The sequence below is a fragment of the Mandrillus leucophaeus genome, unplaced genomic scaffold (genome assembly GCF_000951045.1).
Source record: "Mandrillus leucophaeus isolate KB7577 unplaced genomic scaffold, Mleu.le_1.0 Scaffold157, whole genome shotgun sequence".
Classification (NCBI taxonomy): Eukaryota; Metazoa; Chordata; class Mammalia; order Primates; family Cercopithecidae; genus Mandrillus; species Mandrillus leucophaeus.
In genome coordinates, this window is record NW_012101554.1 from 1591556 (window position 1) to 1609179 (window position 17624).

Here is a 17624-nt window from a genome sequence, read left to right on the forward strand (position 1 = left end):
CCTATCCGTGGCTGCTGTTTTCATAAGGCCGGGGAGAGAACCCCGGCCTGCAGGAAGGTGGAGCTTATTTATCATTAGAGAGACATTCAGTGTCTGGTTCGTTCAGAAAAAGTCTGTGACCTTAGTGTAAAACAGAAGGGTGCATAACTACCCAGAGAATCTGGATCAGCACTGCTATTCACCCTGAGAAGGGTAAGAAGAGCACCGGGCTGGTTTTAGCAAGTTCACAGTAAGTGAGCTAGAAGTGGAATTAATAGAAACTGTCAGACAGAGGAAACCCGAAGCTATCCATCTGTAATCTGAGTTGCAGTGGTTGCCTTTGGTCAGTTGCTTTTATTTCTTTTCTTCTTTCTTTTTCTTGCATGCCAAATGTCAAGCCAACTTTGGTAAGGTACATATGACTAAACAGTATCTTACTATACAAGAGTGAGTCGTGTTTAAACCATCAACTGAGGATTTATCTTTTCAACAATCCCAAAAGACGTTGAAAGTGGGGAGAATATGAGTTACGGGGTCCACCTTGAATAACACTTGTTTCTGCAAACAATTTTATTAACGCTATGAGTGAAGGTCTGAGTCAGAGCCCTGTAAGTGTGTGACCTTAGGCTAGGAGATAATTATGATACTCAACGGGTGGCTTGATCCTCGACTCATTCTTTCTCCTTGATCACCTGTTCTTTGATAAAAGAAGCTACATTTTTTGCTAACAAAAGACCTGATTTTAATTGAATGCCCAATGTATTTTCTGTGTGTGTGTGTGTGTGTGTGTGTGTGTGTGTGAGAGAAAAGGATAGAGAGAGGGAGAGAGAGAGAGAGAGAGAGAGAGACTTGCTCTGTTGCCCAGGCTGGAGTGCAGTGGTGCGATCATGACTCACTGTAACTTCAACCTCCCGGGCTCAGGCAGTGTTCCCATTTCAGCCTCCTGAGTAGCTGGGACTACAGGTGCAAGCCAGCATGCCTGGCTACTTTATTTTGTATTTTTTGAAGAGACAGGGTCTCCCTTTTTTGCCCCAGCTGATCTTGAACTCCTGGGCTCAAGATATCTGTCTGCCTCGGCTGCCTGAAGTGCTGAGATTACAGACGTAAGCCACTGTGCTGGGCTCAGTGAATTTATTAAACCTGGTCCAAATTGGTGAATACATGGTTCTATGGTTCTTAGGGAACGTTCTCGTGGTTTAAAAGGTCTTATAGCTAGGCGTGGTGGCGCGTGCTTGTAGTCCCGGCCACTCAGGAGGCTAAGGTGGGAGAATCACTTGAGCTGAGGAGTTCGAGACCAGTGTAGGCAACATAGTACAAGAAAATATACGTTAGCCAGGTGCGGGGTGTGCGCCCGTGGTCCCAGCTACTAGGGAGGCTGAGGTGGGAGCATTGCTTGAGCCTGAGAGGTTAAGGCTGCAGTGAGCTGTGATTGTGCCACTACTATCCAGCCTAGGCTACAGAGTAAGACCCTATCTCAGAAAAGAAATAAATACAGGGTTTTCCTGATAAGATGGTATTTGAGGTTATGATTAAAAAATATTTCACTCTATCGTTTTTTCAAATGTTGCATTGCTTTCCACAAATTTTTCAAATGATACAGATGATGAGAAACAACATTGTCTTGATACCAGAGAAAGCAATTTACCAATATGTTTTCAGTCATGCTTACCCTGGAAAAACGAGCTTACTATACAAGTTTATTCTTCAGAGTAGTGGCTCGTATGTAACTAGAACATGGAATCACTGCTCAGTAAAATTAATGTAAATCCTTTAGTACTGGCTTCCTCCAGCACTCTTTGGACTCCAGAAGTCAGTCTTCCTTCTAAGATTGGCTCTGGGCACAGATGTAAAGCAGATGTTGTTTCGACCAAACCCCAGCCCTTGGTTCCAGTCCCTTCCCTTGGGTCTTCCTTCCCCTTTCACTTCTCTAATGGACTTAATGTCTAGCACAGGTCCCCTAGCAAGAGCAGTATTTGTCTTGATGTGCCATGTGCTTGTTTCCAGATTACCCTTGATCCCTTGGTACTTTGGGCTAGTTTCTCTTCCCCTGCATTGGCACCAACGTTTGACTCCATGGTTGTGAAATTGGAGAAGTCCTGAGAAGCCTCAATTCTTGGGGCCAGGCCAGAAGAAGTGGGAGGGAAACTGGTAGAATTCACCTTTTACTTTTTGTTTTTAGGTGATTTGGTTTATGGCACCTGATCCCTTATCTCCTCTAACTCTGCATTTTGGTTCTCCTGGTATAAGCCTTATTTTCAAGGTTTCTTCCCCATTTATAGTAGGTTAAGGGATATTCTTGTTGTCCCCAAGTTGCTTCTCTCCCATTTTCCAGTTTTTAGTGCGTTGGCTTGTGGGTGTCTGGGCATTGCTTCCTGAATTATGCCGTCCACCCCAGGAGGCTATTATTTATAAGTGGATTACTACTGGCTGGGCGCAGTGGCTCACACCTGTAATCTCAGCACTTTGGGAGGCCAAGGCGGGTGGATCTCTTGGGGTGAGGAGTTCAAGACCGGCCTGGCCAACATGGTGAGACCCCATCTCTACTAAAAATACAAAAATCAGTCGGGTGTGGTGGTGTGTGCCAATAGTCCCAGGTACTTGGGAGGCTGAGGTAGGAGAATCACTTGAACCTGGGAGGCAGAGGTTGCCGTGAGCTAAGATCGCGCCACTGCACTCCTGTCGGGGCAACAGAGCTAGACTCCTTCTCCAGAAAAAAAAAAAAAAATTACGATCATACCATGAGCGAGTTATCCTGGTTGCTGTTTGTCCCCTTGCTCCTTTTCTGAGGGAGAAAGATTATGTTTAAACTGAGTTTGTGGAGATATTTGGACCAATTAACTCCCAAAGAGTGTGATCGAGTGCAGCAGCACAGCTTGACCTCTTTTCTAGTTTCAGCCACCGTGGACTGGCCTCATCTTCACTTTGCTTATCTCCTCCAGCACAGAATAATTCAATCTCCAGGCCCTGCTCTCTGAGGGAAGATTCTAGAGGGTGAAGTCATCTCATTCCTTGCTCTTACTGATCTGCATTAGGACTGACTGCAGAGACTAGAGCCTTGCTGCCTCCTTCTGAGGCCCTTCTGGGCCCTATCCGTGGCTGCTGTTTTCACAAGGCCGGGGAGGGTGTGGCTTTGTGTTCTGCTCTCCCTCCCCATTTCTTTCTCTGGTTTGGGGGACAAATTTTGCAGTCCATCAGCAATCACAGCTGTAGACCATGCAGTGGTTACTGCCCTACAACTGGAGTTTCTGGTCAACTTAGTGACCAGAAAAGAAAATAATCGCATCCTTGGTAAAGAACGGAGTGGCTCATCCAGGAGCTTACGTGGCTGTGGATGTTCTGGCCTGAGCGTGACCATTTCCAGCAAGACATTCTGGATCCTCAGAGCTGAGGAAGGAGCAGACACTATTTTTATAACTTCTGAAACCTAACAGAAATCTACGTGTGCCTACAGTGATGTGTACCTGTAAATGCAAAATGTATTTGCCTTTGATTTGAATGACATAAGCTACCTGTGGGCACCTCAGTTATCCCATGCCCATCAGAAAGCTCCTTTTGGCACTTAAGTGTCTAAGAAAATATTGACAAGTGAATTATTATAATTGCTATTCTTTGAGATGGGGCCTTGTTCTTTCACCCGGGCTGGAGTGCAGTAGCATGATCTCAGCTCACTGCAACCACTGTCTCCCATGCTCAGGTGAACATCTGGGCTGCCTCATCTTAGATAGATCTTTTATTTATTTATTTATTTTTTTGAGACTGAGTCTCTATCGCCCAGCCTGGAGTGCAATGGCGCGATCTAGGCTCACTGCAACCTCTGGCTCCCAGGTTCAAGTGATTCTCCTGCCTCAGCCTCCCGAGTAGCTAAAATTACAGGCACACGTCACCATGCCCAATTAATTTTTGTATTTTTGGTAGAGACGGGGTTTCACCATGTTGGCCAGGCTGGTCTCGAACTCCTGACCTCAGGTGATCCGCCCGCCTCAGCCTCCCAAAGTGCTGGGATTAAAGGTGTGAGCCACTGCACCTGCCCTGTAGATCATTTTAAGAAATCAATGTACCTTTTTCACTCACAAGAGGGAGGCTCTTGTGATCCTTCCACCGCCACCTCCTATAGCTGGGACCACAGGCGCATACCACCACATCTGGCTAATTTTATTTTATTTTCTGTGTTCTTAGTAGAGACGAGGTCTTGCCATGTTGCCCAGGCTGAAATTATTAAGGCAGGTAAAATCTTTCAAAATAAGGAGTTTTGTGGGGGGAAAAATGTATGTTGATTCCTTAAAATGGTTTCCATATGGGGCACCCCCTATGTTTGGATAGCCAGGGCATTATTCAAAACTTGAGAACTTGAGAACAAGGATTCAAATCCCAAAGACTTTAAGTTTCTCATAAAAGTGTTGAGTGATAAAATAAATTTAGCATCCCAGTTTTGAACGGCCAGAGGATAATGTCCACTTCTCTTACCAAGAAATGACCTTTATTGAAATGAGTCCCCCGCACCAGAAGGTGTGCTTTTTAGACTTTTTAGACTATGGAGCCTAAAAGCCTAATAACCTGAGGCAATTGCATTGGCCTGTCAGGAATTTGGCTTAACATGTCCGGGCTTTCCTTTTACCCGGCGTCTTTGTTGCTGTGTATTGACCCATTTTTTTCCTTACGCTAAAGCTTGTGCAGTTGGGGCAGGACCACGCTACCCCAGCAGGTAGGATGCCCGTGTCCCCTTGAACACTGGCTGGACAGCATTTGGTTCTCTCTCCAGGCAGCTCAACACAATGGCTTGGACCTATCCTTCCACAAGAAGAGTTGGTTTAGACCAACCACCACTTTCTGATTTAACCTTAGTCTGGACCTGGTTGTCCAGTTGAATAGATTCTAATGTAACTGCTCATCAGAACAACCTTTGTACCTGCATAAAAATGACTTATGTGGCAATTTGACAAGCTCTGCAAAGATTGATGGTCCCTGGTGGCTGTCAGAGGCTGTTTCTCATGCTGATGAAACAGGCTAGGAGTCTTCTACCATCTCATTTCCGACTTTTCTTGAGTGGGATGATACAAATTGGAGAGCTCCAGCTACAGGAAGGTACATGTTTCTCTAATGCAAATTAGCATGGGCCCACAGTGCATGAAGCAGGAATTAGGATCACACAAATCTGGGTTTGAATTCTGGCTCTATGACTTAGCTTCGTAACTTCGATCATGCTACTCAGTTTTTCATTTTTAAAATGTGAGCAGTACTGGCCTTGCAAGATTGTATGAGGATTAAATGAACTAATATAATAGAATTAGCAAAGTGCCAAGTATAGTTACACAATCAGGTTGAGAGATGGAGTGATGGTCAAAGCTTTTGCAAAAGCAATATGGAGGTGAATTGCCCACTTTAGGAGAAGCCACTATGTTCGTCTTTCACAGGAAGTGTTTTTGACTTTTCCATCTTTCTACCTGAGAAGGAGAGTGGTGAATCAGAATATGGAGCATGGCTTTGGTGCCAGGTGGATGGGGTATGGATGTTGGTCATACTTGCTAGTCTTGTATGTTTATGAATTACATGGCTTTCTGTACCTGGTTCCTCAGGCCCAGGCTCTCAGAGCTGTTGTGAGGAATAGCATGGATGCACGTGCAGTGCCCTGCACTGTGCCTGACACACAGGAGGGACTCATGAATGACATCATTGTACCCATGGAGTCCTGGTCTGTAGTCCTAGTGTTGTAGAATAACTGTTTGTGGAAGGAATGGATGAAGTGACAGTCTTATACATGGAAGTGTGTATGTAAAGGCAGGCTTTACAACTCAGTGGAAGGTTTAAAAGAGTAGACGTCTGGCCGGGTGCGGTGGCTCATGCTGGTAATCCCAGCACTTTGGGAGGCCAAGGTGCACAGATCACGAGGTCAGGAGTTCAAGACCAGCCTGGCCAACATGGTGAAACCCTGTCTCTACTAAAAATACAAAAATTAGCTGGGTGTGGTGGCACGTGCCTGGAATTCCAGCTACTTGGGAGGCTGAGGGAGGAAAATCGCTTGAACCAGGGAGTCAGAGGTTGCAGTGAGCCAAGATTGCACCACTGCACTCCAGCCTGGCAACAGAGCAAGACTCCATCTCAAAAAAATAAAAATAAAAAAAGAGTGGATATCTTATAAGGCTTTATAGGTGGTATTTTTTAAGATTTGGCACTATATCTGAAGCTTAATTTATTGTCAAATAAATATGACAACTACATTATCCTTTCCTGCCAGTTATACGTGTAAGGTTGTTGATTAATTTTATAACGGAGAACACAGATTGAGTTTTAAGATATTGAATAATTTCACAGGAGAAAGTAAATGACTATTTTCCTACATTTGGGAAAGTGAAAATATATTTTAAAACCTTGAATATATCCTTAAGCACAGTTAAGCAAAAGGGGAAAGAATTAAAATAAACAAATTTGTAAATGGATGTGAAAAGAATAGTTGTGGCAGGAAATGTGTGGCATAAACGACCAGTTACACACAGGTTCATGTGATCTCATGAGAAAGTTAATCACTCAGGACCAAAGTTAACAGTTCTTATCAGAACTTATCTTGAACGAGTTTGTCCTCATCATTTCTCCATTATCTATACTAAAGGATTATAAATCCATTTTAATTAAAAGTAGTGAACAACACTTTCTTATACCACATCAATAAGCATAACACCATTAGTACAACTTTGACACTTTCGAATTAAAAAACGATCCAGCATGAACAAGAGGTGAATGAAGCTGATAACCATCTGGTGCATTTAGGTTATATGCTCAGTTTGGGTGAATTCGGTCTCAAGATGGATTTTGTACTCTCTTGCAGTATTAGCTGTTCACGGCCAGCGTTCACCAGATAATTGTTAAATCTGCACTTTCCTTCTTTATAGACTTGGACTTGCTGTTCCAATAAAGCAAAAATCTCATGCACATGTATAGTCACATTTGAAATATCACAACTTTTAAGTGGGTAAAATCAGAGTTAAGACAGTCTCTGAATCAGAAGAGTCAATGACGTTTAGATGTTTGCAGTCTGCTTTTTTCTCAACTGAAGCCCCTTAACATTACAATTTGAATTCAGCCAGATACATTGGAATCTTGTTGAATTTTTTTTCTTTCAGAAAAGCAACTTATGTGTGCCAACTAATGCTTCAAGGAAAGTGTCCTGATTCTCTTAGAAATATGCCAAGGAATTCTGGTAGAATAGGGACTCCTTTTTTTTTTTTCTTTTTCTTTTTTTTTTTGAGACCAGGTATCCCTCTGTTACCCAAGCTGGAGTGTAATGGCGTGATCTCTGCTCACTGCAACCTCCGCCTCCCGGGTTCAAAGATTCCTGTGCCTCAGCCTCCTAAGTAGCTGGGACTACAGACATCACCTTGCGTGGCTAATTTTTGTATTTTTAGTAGTAATGGGGTTTCACCATGTTGGCCAAGCTGGTCTCGAACTCCTGACCTCAAGTGATCCACCCGTATCAGCCTCCCGAAGTGCTGGGATTACAGGCATGAGCCACCACACCTGGCCTGCATTCATCTTAATGCAAGAAGAGAATCTGTGCATTTTAAAGTAGTGATCCCCTCTAAATGTGTCCTTTTAAACATTTTCCCTGTCTTTGCAGTATATCATGTATGAAATGGCTCATGTTTTTAGATAAAAATAAATCAAATAGGCATTAACTCTTTTTGCACTGAAGAAATCTTTCAGTGCCTATAGTTGTGCCACTGAAGTGTCAGAAGAGATCTAAAATCATGTATTAGGTCTGGAAGAGACCTGAGGGGTCATCTGGTCAACCAGCTTATTTTACAAATGAGACACAGGCTGGCAGCTCGCCCACAGCCTGTCTGTCACACAGGGAGTGGGTGGTACACACACGACGATACCTCAGGCTTCTTTCCAATTTCAGCTGCCCTCAGTTTTCCATTTCATTTGGCAGTTGTACATTTTGGCATTTGCTGTATTCACACATTTTGGTTTGTAGGAAATTACTAAGTTTTAATGTATGAACGATTGAGGTGAAGGCAGAATATTGTCACAGAAACACTTGATGGATAGTTTTGCTCCTCTGCTTAAGTCTGATGGAAACACTTGAAATAAAATTGACTTTAACTTAGTAGTCCCTTTTTCTCATAACCAAAAATGAAGTCCCCGACTATGTAACCAACTGTCTCATAGCAAATGTTTCTGACCTTTTAGAACAGAAGAATCCATAACAGAAGATGACAAGAGGAGGTATGTTTGGTGTTGCAGCTGGCTTTAGTTTGAATGGTTTTGGCCATACCTCATGAATTTAACACACTGTAGCACATTCCCAATAACACAGATTCCTCCAGGAAAACTATTGGCACAGAGAATACAGGTAGGGGCATATGGTCTGAAAAAGAACTTGCCCAGGATTCATCATCTTTCCTCCTTCCAAGCAAACTTGGTTTTTGTTCTATGCATGTGGCATGTGCTAATTTTCATCCTACGACGTTTGGGTGTGCTCTTCTCCCTAACTGGACGGCTTCCCTTCATTCTCTCAGCCTTCCCTGTCCTGCTACTTCTCTGATTAACTGCACTCCACCCTCATTTCTCTCTTGCTCTCTCTGCCCTCATTTTATATCTCCCTATTAGTAAGATATCTTTGTGTGTCCATAATGCCTATTGTCATACCATGTTGACCACTCTGAATTCTTGATAAATGTTAACTGTAACATGTCACTGTATAATATTTAATACTATACTAAATTGTAACATCCCAAATTCTTTTCTTCTTTCTCATTACAAGTAAAATATCTAAAAATTCTAACGCAATACATCTTTCTTTTTTTTTAAAATAGCTTCTTTTTAACCTAGGAAACCAATTATATTCCCAAGGGCCATAATATTCTAGATTCTACTTTTGAAAAACCATGAGCTATTTTAATAATTATGTAATTGTTTGGAGTACTCCATGCTTCTGTTGCTTACTGTAAATAGATAGTACCATTTAAATTGGTTTGATTTCTTTTATCAAGAAACTATGGAGGAGTATATGTTGGCCTACCATCTGAAGCTGTCAATATGGTGTCCAGTCAAACAAAGACAGTCCGGAAAAGTAAGTGAAATCATGTGCTACTGATTTTCCGTTCTTATTTATTTTTGTGTTTTATGAAAAAGCATGAAATTTGTATTTCGGCTTGCTTGACTCAATCTATGTATTGGCTATAGTGAACCACGTATAAGTACTGTCTGTTCATTGCAGTCATTGGTTGAAATGGCTACCCACATGGTAAGAAGAATTCCAGAGCATAATTTAGCTTTTATTTGTGGTTATGCTCCATATTTTTAATTTCTTGTTAATTTTAGTGATGATCAGTGTGAAAATGAAAGCTAATATTTATGTAAGTTTATGGCGTTTTCATAGAACAGAAAGGTAAATTTCTGTAATATAAGATGACTGACTGATAAGCAATCTACTGTTTAAAGGAAAAGTAATTGCCTATTGCATAATTAAATGAAATGAGGCTCCATTTTCTGAGTTTTAATAGTTAGCAATTATGGGGCCAATGAAGTCCTTTTGACTGATAGGCACCTTTTGATTGATTGATAGCTTCTTGCTCAAGGCAGTTTTTAAGTGAGGCTCATGGTAAACAATGCTGATTTACAAAACCACTGTACAAGGTATTGTCTGATGTATAGTTTTAAATGACTATTAATATGTTTGCTTTATACTCAAGGCTATATTACATTATTTTTAACATACTATATTTGTTCCTCATTGTTCTTCCCATACTTTGTGATTTAGACTAGCAAATACTTATATGTCATTACTGTTTACAGTTCTATAGAAAATTAGAATATGTTATTTATAATCTGAACATTGAACTTTTCTTAATTTTCTCTTTAAGATTAGAAGAAAATAACATCATGACTCAAGAATCAAGAGGTAGTGTGTATTTTTCTAAATAATTCTATATATTTAGACTTGTTGATGAATGGACTGTAGATATTATTTGCTCTATCTAAGAAATCCTGAACTGAACTTCACAATTTAAGGAAGGGGTTTCATCCTATAGAATTGAGTGTGTTTTATTGCAAAGAGGTGAATAATCAGATCAATTTTCTTTCATCTACTTTTTTTCCATTTCATTTTGTTAAAAATGAAACTTAATTTATTTAGTAAGAGCAAGCTAAGTGTCTACCTAAAACGTTGAGATCTCACCCTTCTTCACTGCAAAAATCTTTGAGGGCCTAGGACTTGAGAAATGGCAGGGAGAGACCAGAGAGGCTAGAACTGGGAATTAGATTAGAATCGATTTTAAGTGGTATTAGCCAGTGGTTAATACACAGAGAGGAGATGTGTCAGTACCAAAACTCCAGTAGAGATGGGCAATCGATCAATTAAGTCCCAAACACTTAATATTGATTCTAATCTAACTGAACAGAGATGTAATTATGCAGGAAGGAATAGTAAGAATCAGAGTATAAGTTAACAGATTGGTTTTACAAAACACATTCAATATGGAGACGACGAAGAGCTAGGAGTTGGAATTATAATAAGACAAACAAGAATAAGGACAAGAGAAAAATAGCTTTCATTTATTAACTGCCCTGCATACCAGTCTCTAAAAGACGTGGAGCAGCATTTCCATACAGACAAAGAATCTTCATTCACTGGGTCCAACAAGGGTCCAACAACACATTCCATGCTGGGCTCCCCACTGTATTTCACTCTTGCTGAATGACACGCAACCTCTTTTGAAGCCTCCAGTGATTAGGAATGTCCTATCTCCTGAGATAGCCCATTCTCTTCTGGAAGTCAGGCAGCCTTGGTTTTGAATTCAGGCTCTCATTGACTAACTGGGCAAGTTCCTTCCCCTTTATGACCTCAGTTTTGTTATCTGAAAAATGGAGCCAATACTTAAACTGAAGAGTTGTTGATCAGATTAAATATGAAATAAATGGTAGCATCTGCTATCATCATTGTCATCACCACCATACTATTAATTTTTTTAATAACCAAAGTCTAACCATTGGCAGACCAAAAGCAAGACTGATTTGATACTGAACCGACTTCTTACCCAGGGCCAGCACTAGATTTGCTATTTGGGATGGGGTGGGATTACAGACTAATTTCACAGGTAGAGACAAACAAGCTTTCCTGTTAGAGAAAGGAGACATAGAAACTGTAACCCGTTTCTTCCTGACAAGAACTTAGAACAATCTTTGGGTAGCTACATCTTTGAAGATTTTCTCATCAAGGCAACATTATGGAGGTTTATCCCCTCGTACCCATGAACACAGGGTGTTCGGTTTCTTTTTGGGAAGTCACTGGAGAGTTTCTATTTCTAGTATTTTTAACATAGTTCTAGCCCTCCATATAGATTTCTGAGTTCCCTGCTAGTTTTCTCCTATGCAGAAGTACTTTTATTATTTGTATCAAATAGAAAAGGTAAGTCGAAACCAAGAATATACTGCTGTTTACCCTCCTGGAAACAGAATGTATTTCAAAAAGCAAGGGAATAGAGAGGAAAGAGGTGCTGCCTAGATAGCTATCAGGAGACTGGGCAGCTCTGCTACCAACACAGACCTAAGATGAGTCCCTTAACTTCCCTCAGTTTGTCTCAACCACAGTTTTCTCATGGGAGTGTTAGACACGATGATTGCTCACCCTTGTGGGTGGATCTGAAGTTCGCCGGTAACACTTCAGCAGTAATCCTGGTGAGCAAGCTCATATCACTGTAGGTAGCTGGCTAAAACATTTCTTCCTGTTCATGGCTGTAAATATATAGTATTTTATTGCCACCCCTCTCTTATCTCAATTTTCCCCGTTCTTTAACTCTTTCTTTTTTTTTTCTATTACCCTTACATTTTATTTATTTACTTATTTTTTATTTTTATTTTACTTCAAGTTCTGGGATACATGTGCTAAACGTGCAGGCTTGTTATATAGGTATACATGTACCATGGTGGTTTGCTGCACCTATCAACCTGTCATGTAGGTTTTAAGCCCTGTGTGCATTGTTTGTCCTAATGCTGTCCCTCCCCTTGTCCCCCACCCCCAACAGGCCCAGGTGTGTGATGTTCCCCTCCCTGTGTGTTCTCATTGTTCAGCTCCCACTTATGAGTGAGGAAATGTGGTGTTTAACTCTGTCTCTAAACAATTAGTTTGATCCTGGTCTTTCTGTAGCCTCCTTTGTATTATCTGAAAAGTTTTGTAAGTTGATAAGCTGCCCATTTTCCTTAGATGCTAAGCATCCATTGTGGTCCTTATCTGTGACATGTCTGAACTCATGGCTTTCTAGGCCTTAGTTGTTGGGCAGAAACCCCGATGAGAAGACTTCAGAAAAGAGATGTTTCATGGAAAGGATTGGAGACACTTTTGTTGTTGTTGTTTGTTTGTTTGTTTTTTACCTAACATGTGGACTCTCTCTGAACTAAATGCACTCAGTGATCAAAGTTGATTTGGTTTGGTTGATTTTGAAACAAATTGAGGAATGATTTCAGAATCTCCTAAAGTTACTTATGGCCGGGCACGGTGGCTCAAGCCTGTAATCCCAGCACTTTGGCAGGCCGAGATGGGCGGATCACGAGGTCAGGAGATCGAGACCATCCTGGCTAACACGGTGAAACCCCATCTCTACTAAAAAATACAAAAAACTAGCTGGGCGAGGTGGCGTGCGTCTGTAGTCCCAGCTACTTGGGAGGCTGAGGCAGGAGAATGGCGTAAACCCAGGAGGCGGAGCTTGGGTGACTCCAGCCCGGGCGACAGAGCGAGACTCTGTCTCAAAAAAAAAAAAAAAAGAAAAGAAAAAAAAACGTTACTTATGTCAGGATGCACATGTGTAGTTTCTTCTGCAGATGAAAGTTATACCCACTTAGATGTGCAGAGTACTTCCAGCACAGAGGAGCTTAAGTGATGCTTCTCAGGTGACAGTGGGTGGCCTGGCTGCATCAGAATCCCGTCGGGGAGCGCCGTGTAACGTGGAGGGCTAGGCTCTCCCAGGAGGTTCGGACCAAGTAGGGAAGGGATGGAATTGTGGCCGAACAGTCTCTATTTTTAATTTGGATGATGTTAATATAATGCAGCTAGGTTTGGGCATTGCTTATCAAGATGTATTTTAATTGTAAGTTTGTAAGTCTCTTTTCCTACCCAACTTTGCTTCTTTATATAATTATCATCAGTGCTTAGCTCTACACTGGCCACATAAGTCTTAAATTAATATTGGGTGGTTATTAAATAGGTGCTTTACTTAAAAGAAAGTCAGTAAATAACTTGTAGGCTTAAGGCTAATATATTTTTTAACCTAAGTTGTACCCGTTTGCTCACTCTTTTCTCCTCTTCTGTTGTCTCCTTAGCATGCTCATCAATTTGGAAGGAATTTGGCTCCGTGGGACATTGTAATGTGCACAGACATTTCCAAGGAAATTCTAAACAGTCACCCTTCCCTCTTGCATTCCCCCAAATCTTAAGTGTATACATAAAACCCTGGGTACATATTGTTGTGGTAATAGAAGGGAATTAGTTAAACAGTACACTTTATGGAACTTTCTGTGGCCCCCTATGAAAGACAGGTTAACAAACTGTCATGGAGGCTGCTGTTGCCTAGCCAGGGCTGCTGCATTTTGACATTTCCACCGTGGCCACTCAACACATTTCATGGAGGTCATGTCTTTTCACTGATACTTTTTGATAGTTTTTATATAACAAAATCCTTATTCTATTTATAACTTAAGATGATAAGGCACTATAAATGAATGACCTAAAATAATATATTTGTCTGTTATCTTTCGCTATTTCTACTTCACTTTAATTTTTAGCTGTAAAATTGGTAAATGGATTCTTACAACTATCTCTTTCTGTTTTTTACTATTTGGTTTTCAAATTTCATTTAAATGTCAGAATTTCCTTTTTAGGAACAATGTGTATTTCATTGCAATATTTAAAAATAAACTCAAATTTGCATGCCATATGCACATTTTGATTACATTTTTATTTTCTTTCATGAAAGGCATGTGCAACTACAAATACTTCATAGCCATTGCGTTGCTCATTCTATGTCACGGTGTCTCTTCATTATTAGTTCTCTAGCTGTTTTGAAGGACTTGGTGATGGATGGTTAGTGGGATATCTGGAAATTAATTTGATAATGATTTGTGTATCTACGTAGTACTGCAATGTAAATTACTCAATTTCCCAATGTATTTCAACAATTAAAACATTTTTATCCCTCTTCACTTACATTACTTATTTTTCAAAGAACACTTAGAAGTCATACATGGCATTGTGATGTATAGATACATTATATAAATATATAAGGATAATGTATAAACAGATTACTATGAAAAACCAAGTTTTTCACAGGAAGAAAGACATTATCTTATATATTTGGTCTATATGACAACCACAGGGACATCAAATTATCAAATTGATAAAAAATATCAAAGCTAAGAATTACTAAGAAATTATCCTGATACACACATTCCTGTCTCATGTTTGTAAGTCCATAATGGTATTTAGGTGGAATATCAGCAGTTTGACCTATTAGGGATAACAGATAGATTGACTTTTTTTTTTTTTTTTTAGATGGAGGCTTGCTCTGTTGCCCAGGCTGGAGTGCCATGGTGTGATCTTGACTGTCTGCAATCTCTGCCTCCTGGGTTCAAGCGATTCTCCTGCCTTAGCCTCCCAAGTAGCTGGGACTACAGGTGTGCACCACCACGCCCGGCTAATTTTTTGTATTTTTAGTAGACACAGGGTTTCACCATGTTGGCCAGGCTGGTCTTGAACTCCTGACCTCAGGTGATTCACCTGCCTCGGCCTCCCAGAGTGCCGGGATTATAGGTGTGATCACTGCACCTGGCCATATTGACTTTTAAAAAACTTTTAATTTTGAAATAATCTTAGATTCATAGAAGCACGTAAAGATTATACGAAGAGTTCCTGTATGCGCTTAACCCAGCTACTTCTAATGCTAATCTTACATGACCACAGTACCTTTGTCAGAAGAAATTAAACATAGGTACAACATGGTAAACTACAGCCTTTAATTGGATTCCATCAGTTTTTCTACTAATGTCCTTTTCGTTTGTTTCAGGATCAAATCCAAGATTCCATTGCATTCTGTTGCACTTGATCATCCTGTCTCCTTATTCTCCATTTGTCTCCTTAGTCTCCCCTTCCTGGTACTTTCTTCATCTTTCCTTGTTTTTCCTGACCTTGCCACTTTTTTAGCCTGCTGATTAGATATTTTGTAGTGCATTTAATTTGAATTTGTCTGTTCTCTTATGATTGGACTGGGGTTGTAGATTTTTAGGAAGAGGTATTAGCCAGGTGTGGTGGCACACACCTACAGTCCCAGCTACTCTGGAGGCTGAGGTGGGAGGATTGCATGAGCCCAGGAGTTTGAGGCTGCAGTGAGCTATGATTGCACCACTGCACTCCATCCTGGGCCACAGAACAAGACCCTGTCTCTGGAACAAAGATTGTTGGGAAGAGGACCACAGAGGTAAAGTGGCCCCCTCATTGGATCATATCATTATATCTCATGATCTCAACATGACTTATTACTGCTGTTATTAGCCTTTGTCGCTTGACTAGGTGATATCTGGCAGCTTTCTCTTTGATAAAGTTTCAAGTTTTTTTCTTTCTTTTTTTTTTTTTAATTTTGGAGATGGGCTTGCTGTGTTGCCCAGGCTGGAGTGCAGTGGCACGATCACAGCTCACTGCAGCCTCCAACTCCTTGACTCAGGCAATCCTCTCACCTCAGCCTTCTGAGTAGCTGGGACTAGAGGTGCATGCCACCATGTCCAGCTAATTAAATTTTTTTTTTTTTTTGGTAGAGGTGGGGTTTCTCTCTGTTGCCCAGGCTATTCTTGAACTTCTGGCCTCAAGCAGTCCTCCTGCCTTGTCCTCCCAAAGTGCTGAGATTACAGGCGTGAGCCACCGCACCTGGCCTCTAGTTTTCCATTTTCATCCCCTGTTCCTTATAAGTGATAAGTGAACCACTAAGTTGAGACCACACTCAAGGACAGGGGAATTAAGCTTCACCTCCTGGAGAAAAGAGTATCAAGGAATTTTTGGGCTCTTTTAAAGGCACTGTGGTAATTAATAAGTAATTTGGAGAAGATAGTTTAAGACCCTGCAAATACCCTGTTTCTCCTTAGAGTTTTGGCCACTAATTTTCAGGTTCATCCTTGGGTCTTGTTGGCAGCATCTGTTGTGTGGCATAAAAATGTGACTTTCTATTTCCCTCGTTCCTCTACCTGTGTTATTTGGAATTCTTCTCTAAGGAACATTTGTCCCTTTTCCCCCCATTTACTTACTTATTCAGTAATTCATTTGCATCAGTATGGGCTTTTGGATATTTATTTTCTCCTTTAGGTTATAATCCAATACTCTTGCTATTTTTTTTTGCTCAAATTGTTCCAGCTTTGGCCTCTGGGAGCTTTTTCAGGTTGGTTCTGACATGCCCCATCCTCCCCCGCGACCTCCACCTGCTCCACCTTTGGTTGATTTTTAGTAACAAGCAGGCCTCTAAAATAAAAATCCAATTCAAAAGTTTGTTTAAAACACATTCCTAAAACTTCATCACATTTCATCATAACTGAATAGTAATTTCCATATTGTGATAAGTCTTGGCATTTTCCTTCAACTAGACATTCTTTAAATTTAGAACCTTGTGATTCTCACTTGCCACCCACTTAACCTATATCTTAAAGCTAATGACTATAATTTTTATTAAGTACTGCAAGAAACTTGAGTGAATAACTCAGAGAAGAATAAATAACATTAAAACATTTCAGAAGAAAAGTGAGATGGATAAAGCCTTAAAAATGCCTGAAATTTAGAGTTAATGCCTTTTCAAACAGCATATGGTTTCTTTGCAAGATTATTATTGAAAAATACAATGAAGATTCTGAGATTTTCTGATTAATAAGATTGAATAAAAAAGGTTTTCTTAAACCTTCTAAACTGCAAGGCACTCATTGCTAGACTCAGTTAAAGAAGACAGCTGTAATTTAGTTTTGGAGAAACTGCTTGGAACTCTGGAATGTGGAAAACTCTGGTTTTGACAAGCGCGGCTGACTTCTGGGGTGCTATTGAAGAATGCTGGCCTGTTGGTAAGTGATCTGGACTAGGCTCCGGGGAGAGAGGCAACATGCTAGAAGGCACTAAGTTAATACAATGGGGAGTTGCCTTTCTGGTTTTTTGAATTGTTAAGAGTTTGAAGAGGGAGAGAAAACAGGTGTAGTCTTGCAAATGGGAGCTAGTGTATCTGTACTATATCCATGCCCAAGAGTGGGAAGAATTTCTGATGTGGAAAAGTTAAGTAAGGAACTCATTCCCAGGAAGATAGTTTGCATTTTATTTACTTATTTACATATTCTTAATGCAACTGATCAAGTCAAGCAGTACAGAAGGATGAGGTGCTTTTCATAGGTTATGTCCCAGTACCTAACTCTGATTTTCAGTTGTTTCCCAGCCATCACCAGTTGAGTTCTTGCTGTGCGCCTGATGGGCAGTGGTTACTGGGGTACAGCTGAAAGACCCAATCCATGCACTCAAGGCTCTTCAGATGAGTGGTGGATACCTTGGGTAGCCTGTAAGGAACATCTAGAGCAGTGGCTGGGGCTGGTGTAGATTACTTTGGGACCACAGAGCAGGACGCCTAAGTCAGAATGGTGGACGA

At 40.8% G+C, this 17624-nt stretch overlaps 1 long non-coding RNA gene across 1 annotated transcript in view; it reads left to right on the top strand.

Moving 5' to 3' along the window:
* The window catches only part of LOC105536222, a 22683-nt gene extending 8514 nt beyond the window's left edge, over positions 1–14169 (top strand). The window contains exons 2-5 of the long non-coding RNA XR_001005558.1: positions 8164–8199; positions 8967–9046; positions 9845–9877; positions 13291–14169. This is a non-coding gene — a long non-coding RNA (uncharacterized LOC105536222). The remainder of the gene's footprint in view (positions 1–8163; positions 8200–8966; positions 9047–9844; positions 9878–13290) is intronic.
* The last annotated feature ends 3455 nt before the right edge of the window (positions 14170–17624 follow it).